At 47.1% G+C, this 5,729-nt stretch overlaps 5 pseudogenes; all 5 read left to right on the top strand.

The window, feature by feature from the left end:
* The first annotated feature begins 1,225 nt into the window (after positions 1 to 1,225).
* Positions 1,226 to 1,344, top strand: LOC148825249 (5S ribosomal RNA; annotated as a pseudogene).
* Positions 1,345 to 1,885: 541 nt separating this feature from the next.
* On the top strand, positions 1,886 to 2,004 carry LOC148825250 (5S ribosomal RNA; annotated as a pseudogene).
* Positions 2,005 to 2,541: 537 nt separating this feature from the next.
* LOC148825251 (5S ribosomal RNA) lies at positions 2,542 to 2,660 on the top strand (annotated as a pseudogene).
* A 542-nt stretch (positions 2,661 to 3,202) lies between these two features.
* Positions 3,203 to 3,321, top strand: LOC148825252 (5S ribosomal RNA; annotated as a pseudogene).
* Positions 3,322 to 3,866: 545 nt separating this feature from the next.
* On the top strand, positions 3,867 to 3,985 carry LOC148825253 (5S ribosomal RNA; annotated as a pseudogene).
* The last annotated feature ends 1,744 nt before the right edge of the window (positions 3,986 to 5,729 follow it).

A 5,729-nucleotide genomic window follows, 5' to 3' on the forward strand; every position in this document is an offset into this window, starting at 1 on the left:
GTTCAGTATATCATTCATTTAGATCGTTTCATAAAGTGAACTTGGTTATAACTTCTACATTAGATACTGAAAACAAGTACATAACTCTTAGGAATTAAATTGATATCAACTGGTTGGGATAACAATTGAATTCTCAAGCTGTAATGCATTGAAGTTGAATACTCATCCAATCTCTGGGGATTCAGATCTCCTGCGGGCTCTCTGGCTCCGTGCCAGGCTGTGCTGTGCTGCAGATGATCACTGACCGGCTAGTTAGTGTTGGCTTTAACTAGCAAAGTTTGTGCACAGGAGAAAAGATGACTGTGGGTCCCAGCAAGTCAGGAAGAGGACCGGTTCATTCCTGATGAAGCGCTAGTTCTGAATAGTGATTCACCTGTCCACAGTTCCGACCTGTTCACAAGGCTTGCTGCTGGTGCTTACCTCAGGTGGATCCTCTGGTTACTCTCTGGCAACCTCCGCTCTAGACTCTTAGAACAAAGGAAAGTTCTGGCACTTGGACACACTGGCCGTTCCGTGGTTGTCCGGGCTGAGTCTTAGGATGGTCAGGAGGCGCGCTGCGAGAATGTCCTGCCCTTGGGAGCCTTTTGCTCCTGGGCCGTCCTGCCCTGGAATTCTCCTTTGAATTCCCTTTAGAAAAGTCCAGGAAATAGTCTCTCAGGCCCTCTGTGTTGCCTGTTTTTACCTGGAGGAACTTCAGCTCGTTCATTGGCTAAAAGTTCCATGGGCATCAGAGTCCCACGTGGGTTACTCGGCCCTACCAGTCCCTGATTGGTTGATCAAGGTGAGATGTGAGTCACTTACTCCTGACACTTAGGAATGCAGTCCAGATGTCCATCTGGCACACCCTAGACAGATAGGCGCCAATGGATGACCATTGATCATGATAGCTAGGCTTAGCTAAGTGCATCCCCATTTGGGAGCTGTCCCTTATCAAAAGAAAACATCTTTAAATCAGCCTGCATGAATAGCTTCTCTGTGGCTGCACCACAGAGATGAACAGAGAGATGGGGCCTCATTAGAAAAAGCACAGCAACACTTAATTCTGTCTTATTAACAACCATTGCCGCTACAAGTGAAAAGCTGAAGTGAAATAGAGCGGGGACGAAGGCAGTGAAGAGAGAGAACGTGGGAAGAAGAGAAAAAAGCAAGGGAAAAAAAGCAGCGTCGTAAAAGAGGTGACGGAGCTGTCCTCTCTATAAGAAGGGTGCCAGCGAGGCTTGCTCTTGCTTACGGCCACACCCCCTTGAGCACGCCTGATCTCGTCTGATCTCGGAAGCTAAACAGGGATGGGCCTGGTTAGTACTTGGATGGGAGAGCGCCTGGGAATACCAGGTGCTGTAAGCTTTTAAGCGCAGGTGGCGCCCTATCCCCGCTCGCTCGCTCGCTCATTCCCCTGTTCACACGTGCAGTGCGGCTTGTCCGTCTGTTTATTTGTCAGCTTTGGCGAGACACGGGTGCTTGTGTATTAGCGTGAGCGTTTTTTATTCTGATCATGAACAGTTTTACAAGTCCGCAAAGGATCGAGGAAAGGTTTATCGCCAGCTGAAAAGAGACACAGCGCTTCGGCTGTGGAGACTTGTTCGGCTGGCGTTCGGGGAGTCGCGTTTTTCAGAATTGTATTGAGATCGTTTTCCACAGAGCTCAGATGTCAATGCACAGCAGCAGCTCTCCACAGCGATCCTCTATAGCGCCCTTTCTCCCGCAGCTCCGTCCTCATTGGAAGGAAGCAAGAGTGAAAGGCTGAAGTGAAATAGAGCGGGGACGGAGGCAGTGAAGAGAGAGAACGTGGGAAGAAGAGAAAAACGCAAGGGAAAAAAAGCAGCGTCGTAAAAGAGGTGATGGAGCTGTCCTCTCTATCAGAAGGGTGCCAGCGAGCCTTGCTCTCGCTTACAGCCACACCCACTTGAGCTCGCCTGATCTCGTCTGATCTCGGAAGCTAAACAGGGATGGGCCTGCTTAGTACTTGGATGGGAGACTGCCTGGGAATACCAGGTGCTGTAAGCTTTTAAGCGCAGGAGGCGCCCTATCCCTGCTTGCTCGCTCATTCCCCTGTTCACACGTGCAGTGCGGCCTGTCCGTCTGTTTATTTGTGAGCTTTGGCGAGACACGGGTGCTTGTGTATTAGCGTGAGCGTTTTTTATTCTGATCATGAACAGTTTTACAAGTCCGCAAAGGATCGAGGAAAGGTTTATCGCCAGCTGAAAACAGACACAGCGCTTCGGCTGTGGAGACTTGTTCGGCTGGCGGTCGGGGAGTCGCGTTTTTCAGAATTGTATTGAGATCGTTTTCCACAGAGCTCAGATGTCAAAGCACAGCAGCAGCAATCCACAGCGATCCTCTATAGCGCCCTTTCTCCCGCATCTCCGTCCTCATTGGAAGGAAGCAAGAGTGAAAGGCTGAAGTGAAATAGAGCGGGGACGAAGGCAGTGAAGAGAGAGAACGTGGGAAGAAGAGAAAAACGCAAGGGAAAAAAAGCAGCGTCGTAAAAGAGGTGACGGAGCTGTCCTCTCTATAAGAAGGGTGCCAGCGAGTCTTCCTCTCGCTTACGGCCACACCCCCTTGAGCACGCCTGATCTCGTCTGATCTCGGAAGCTAAACAGGGATGGGCCTGGTTAGTACTTGGATGGGAGACTGCCTGGGAATACCAGGTGCTGTAAGCTTTTAAGCGCAGGTGGCGCCCTATCCCCGCTCGCTCGCTCGCTCATTCCCCTGTTCACACGTGCAGTGCGGCTTTTCCGTCTGTTTATTTGTCAGCTTTGGCGAGACACGGGTGCTTGTGTATTAGCGTGAGCTTTTTTTATTCTGATCATGAACAGTTTTACAAGTCCGCAACGGATCGAGAAAAGTTTTATCGCCAGCTGACAAGAGACACAGCGCTTCGGCTGTGGAGACTTGTTCGGCTGGCGTTCGGGGAGTCGCGTTTTTCAGAATTGTATTGAGATCGTTTTCCACAGAGCTCAGATGTCAAAGCACAGCAGCAGCTCTCCACAGCGATCTTCTATAGCGCCCTTTCTCCCGCAGCTCCGTCCTCATTGGAAGGAAGCAAGAGTGAAAGGCTGAAGTGAAATAGAGCGGGGACGAAGGCAGTGAAGAGAGAGAACGTGGGAAGAAGAGAAAAAACGCAAGGGAAAAAAAGCAGTGTCGTAAAAGAGGTGACAGAGCTGTCCTCTCTATAAGAAGGGTGCCAGCGAGCCTTGCTCTCGCTTACGGCCACACCCCCTTGAGCATGCCTGATCTCGTCTGATCTCGGAAGCTAAATAGGGATGGGCCTCGTTAGTACTTGGATGGGAGACCGCCTGGGAATACCAGGTGCTGTAAGCTTTTAAGCGCAGGGGGCGCCCTATCCCCGCTCGCTCGCTCGCTCGCTCATTCCCCTGTTCACACGTGCAGTGCGGCTTGTCCGTCTGTTTATTTGTCAGCTTTGGCGAGACACGGGTGCTTGTGTATTAGCGTGAGCGTTTTTTATTCTGATCATGAACAGTTTTACAAGTCCGCAAAGGATCGAGGAAAGGTTTATCGCCAGCTGAAAAGAGACACAGCGCTTCGGCTGTGGAGACTTGTTCGGCTGGCGTTCGAGGAGTCGCGTTTTTCAGAATTGTATTGAGATCGTTTTCCACAGAGCTCAGATGTCAAAGCACAGCAGCAGCTCTCCACAGCGATCCTCTATAGCGCCCTTTCTCCCGCAGCTCCGTCCTCATTGGAAGGAAGCAAGAGTGAAAGGCTGAAGTGAAATAGAGCGGGGACGAAGGCAGTGAAGAGAGAGAACGTGGGAAGAAGAGAAAAACGCAAGGGAAAAAAAGCAGCGTCGTAAAAGAGGTGACGGAGCTGTCCTCTCTATAAGAAGGGTGCCAGCGAGCCTTGCTCTCGCTTACGGCCACACCCCCTTGAGCACGCCTGATCTCGTCTGATCTCGGAAGCTAAACAGGGATGGGCCTGGTTAGTTCTTGGATGGGAGACCGCCTGGGAATACCCGGTGGTATAAGCCTTTAATTGCAGGAGGCGCCCTATCTTCGCTCACTCGCTCATTCTCCTGTTCACACGTGCAGTGCGGCTTTTTGGCTTTTTATTTGTCAGCTTTGGTGAGACACGTGCTTGTGTATTAGCATGAGCGTTTTTTATTCTCATCATGAACCTTATATACTGTGTCTCTACATCCCATAACCTTTAACGGCAGGTGCCTGGGTGTGGACATGTTGTGATGTAATATTTAATTTAAAAGTAAACATTTTAGTAAAGTCTGTTATATTGTTAAAATCTATAAGCGTTATAAATATCAATTTTTGCTCGTGCTTATAATTTATCGCTGCTAAATGTGTCTTATTCAATTATTTTAACACTTTTATGACATATCCACTAAAATATAAAGAACTGCCCTACAACGCTCTTCTCAAAAGATAAAATAAGTTTTACATTTTTTGATTCAATGTAATTTGTTTTCTAGAGAAACACACATCATTTGAGGCTTGGGTTGCATGTTAATATTTTTAAGGTTTAAAGACTTTACGTTCACGGTACGTGGAAAATCATTTCAAACTTTTGAAAAGTTGTTGAGAATTTGTCATTGAAATAAGCTTACATATTTTAATTCAACGTGATTACTTTTCACTCTCGATAAAACACGTGTGATTTTGGGGCAGGGGGATATGGTGGGGCGTTCTAAAACATCACAACCATTTGAAAAATGTCTTGAGCTATGTAGGCATGGTTACAAATTTGGAGTTTATGCTTAAATTAGCCGACTTGCCGGTTTTGAAGTGTGACACCTGAGCTGTCAGGCCCCGATATTGACTGCTGCGAAGATGGCTTCTTTGAGTAGTGAATCATCTGATTCCTCTGCTATGCAAACTGAAGAAGTAGGTTGCTAAAATATTTTTTCTGATAGTGGAATTGTATTTTCAATCTGCGTTTAGCGTATTTTGTTTTCAACACTTTGTCTTCTTTTTAGCAAAAGCTGACCCAGCACTCAGTGGTGTGTGACAGTGGCTGTCATGTGAACTCTGACGGTGATTCAGGTGTTGGGGGTCCGTCAACGACTGATGAAGAGTTGCTACAAATGGTAAATATTAAACCACAGCAAGTTCGAAGCAAACGAAAAACTCTAACACAAAAGAGGCATTACAATTGTAAATATTTTAGGTAAAAAGCATGCCTATTTATTTTGTTAAGCCTTCCTTTTCTTTTTTCCTTTAATAGAATAACAAAGAGGTCGATGCATCAATCTTCAAACTACCATCAAGCTTGAATGTTTCGTGTCTGTTCATGTGTGTTCACCAAAATGTGATTAATGATGATGTTCAACCTAGTTTAGCTAATGATGGCTCTAATGAGCCCGATGCTATGGATCAGATTGTAAAGTCAGTGGTATGTTGCACCTTCAACCATTGTTTAAAGGGGGTTGTGGTTGATGAATGCGCGGCCCGTTTGATTAATCACCCAGGTCAACGGGGTCACACATGCCTAGTTGTCGGGTGCGCGGATGGGTACTGTGGTGTCTCTGGGGGAAAGTTTATGTAAATGAAAGTAGTACTCACACCACACTTTTCTTTCCTGAGTTTCGTGGCTTTTCTTCCTCCAACTATCTTCCAAATACAGTCCGTAATCCGTTCCCTTAATCCTGATCCGATCCGAGTTCCAAAAGTCCGTAATAAAGCCAATCCGTGATGTATCCTTATCCAGTGTCCGTAATCCAAAAACCATAAACCTTTTCTCCTTTCAGTAGTCCGTTATTC

The sequence above is a fragment of the Atractosteus spatula genome, chromosome 10 (genome assembly GCF_055471065.1).
Source record: "Atractosteus spatula isolate fAtrSpa1 chromosome 10, fAtrSpa1.hap1, whole genome shotgun sequence".
NCBI lineage: Eukaryota > Metazoa > Chordata > Actinopteri > Semionotiformes > Lepisosteidae > Atractosteus > Atractosteus spatula.